We start from the raw sequence: 2166 nt of genomic DNA on the forward strand, positions 1-2166 counted from the left end.
CCAACTGCCCTCCCCTGCAGGCCTGGTTCCCCCCAATTGCCCTCCCCTGCAGCCCTGGTTGCCCCCAACTGCCCTTTTCTGCCAGCCCGGTCACCCCTAACTGCCCTCCCCTGCAGGCCTGATCGCCCCCAACTGCCCTCCCTTGCCAGCCTGGTCCCTCCCAACTGCCCTCCTCTGCTGGCCTGATCGCCCACAACTGCCCTCCCCTGCCTGCCATCTTGTGTGTTGGAGTGATGGTCAATTTGCATATCACCTCTTTATTATATAGGATTGCAGTTAATCCCATTTACTTTATATTTTGCCTTCTATTAAGATCAGTTTCTTGAGATTGCGTGCCCTCCCCCTTCTTCTTCTTCTTCTTCTTTTTTTTTTTTAAACTTCTGTCCAGAGAACCTGTAGAAACACTTTCTGGGTGAAAGCAGAGTTTTGTTTACTCTTTGAATGATAGAGCAGGTGTTTCAAGCAAGGTATTCCTGTACTTTAACAGCCTCTGACATATGGATTCTACTCCTTAATCTGTCTTGAAGTATTATTTGTTTTTAGAACAATACAATGGTCATAAATAATAAGTCTAATTGAGTACTTTACTATGCCAGGTACTCTGCTAAGCACTTTTCATGCATTGTTTAATTCAGGGCTGGGACTAGGATGGGGAGAGGGATGCATTACATTTCAGCATAAAGTTTAAGAGGGAGACTAAAATCTCATTAGTCAAGATAACTATTTATTTATTTTTTTGCTGTTATTAATCCTCACCCAAGGATATTTTTTCCATTAATTTTTAGAAAGAGTGGAAGGGAGAGAAGGAGGGTGGTGGAAGGTGGGGAGAGAGAGATAGAGAGAGAGAGAGAGAGAGAGAGAGAGAGAGAGAGACATTTATGCGAGAGAGACACATCGATTGGTTGCCTCCTAACACGCCTCAACTGGGGCTGAATATTGAACCTGCAGCCCAGATAGATGCCCTTGACCAGCAATTGAACCTGTGACCCTTTAGTGCATGAGCCAATGCTCTAACCACTTAACAACACCGGCCAGGGCCTAGATAACTATTTTCAAATTTCAAAATTAATGTAAAAAATTCAATGGTGAATGAAAGGTTAAAAAACATAGGATAAATATTACTGATTTTCCTTTTGCCTCAGGCTGCTCTATGGCTTGGCATGGCAGTTACTGATCCTGTTGTTATTTAATATTTTGATATTTTGTTCCTCATTGATTTTTTGCATTTATAAAAATATTCCATTAAAATATTATTTATTTTTGATTGTTGGGTTTTTTTTTGTTTTTTTTTTATAATCTCTTAAATTTTGTGCCCATGGCAAGTGCCTGCTTGCCTCATTCTTGTCCTGGGCCCTGACTTCATGGAATGCTTGCAGTAACTTAGCGGTATTGGCCTTATTACTCTGAGAGTAATCCATGGGCCAGCAACCTCGGTCTTACCTGGAAGTTTATTAGAAGCACAGGTAAGCTAAGTAACTTGTCCAGGGTGTTACATGTGGTGGGGCAAGAATTTTTTTGATCTTAGACCTCTACTCATCACGGTATAATTTTACTTTTCTGAATGTCAGCTATCCGGTACTTAATGTATGGATAGCAATACCAACTATTCCTCCATCCTCAAGAATTTGTGGAGGTAAATGAGATGTGTTAAACACAGAATCAGAGTACAGGAAAGTTTCCAGAATGATCTTCTGGTGGTGTCGTTGTCACAGTACTGAGTCCTGAAGGCTGCTTTAGAACTGGATGGCTGCTCTCTGCTGGGACTGTTTTCAGCCAGCTCCACCCTTTTGGGCAAACAGCCGGCCATAGCTTTCTTTCAGAGCACAGCCCTTTGTGGTGTTTGAAGACAGCTCTCCTAGGTCCAGAAAGTCTTCCCTTCCAGGTGAAACAGTGCTATTTCTTTCAGCTGGTCCTGATGTGATATGCTTTCCAGACTCTTATATATTTTGTTCTCCTCCAGACAGAATCTAGTTTGTTGTTTTTTATTAGCCCAATAACATTTATTGAGTGCATACTATCTTTCAGGCACTATATTAGATTTCCCTTAACTCATTGTTTTCCAACCTGAATACAGTTGGCTGGGTCAGCTGATTATCTTCCCCTAATTATATTGTATCTGTAGCTAATTTGTAGACTCTTTGAGCAGGGGCTCATTTTTAAAAAAAT

At 41.6% G+C, this 2166-nt stretch overlaps 1 protein-coding gene across 2 annotated transcripts in view; it reads left to right on the forward strand.

The window, feature by feature from the left end:
- Positions 1-2166, forward strand: part of ZMAT3 (zinc finger, matrin-type 3) — a 32973-nt gene that overhangs the window by 23949 nt on the left and 6858 nt on the right. The gene's annotated exons all lie outside the window — the stretch shown is intronic.

The sequence above is a fragment of the Myotis brandtii genome, unplaced genomic scaffold (assembly GCF_000412655.1).
Source record: "Myotis brandtii unplaced genomic scaffold, ASM41265v1 scaffold751, whole genome shotgun sequence".
Lineage (NCBI taxonomy): Eukaryota > Metazoa > Chordata > Mammalia > Chiroptera > Vespertilionidae > Myotis > Myotis brandtii.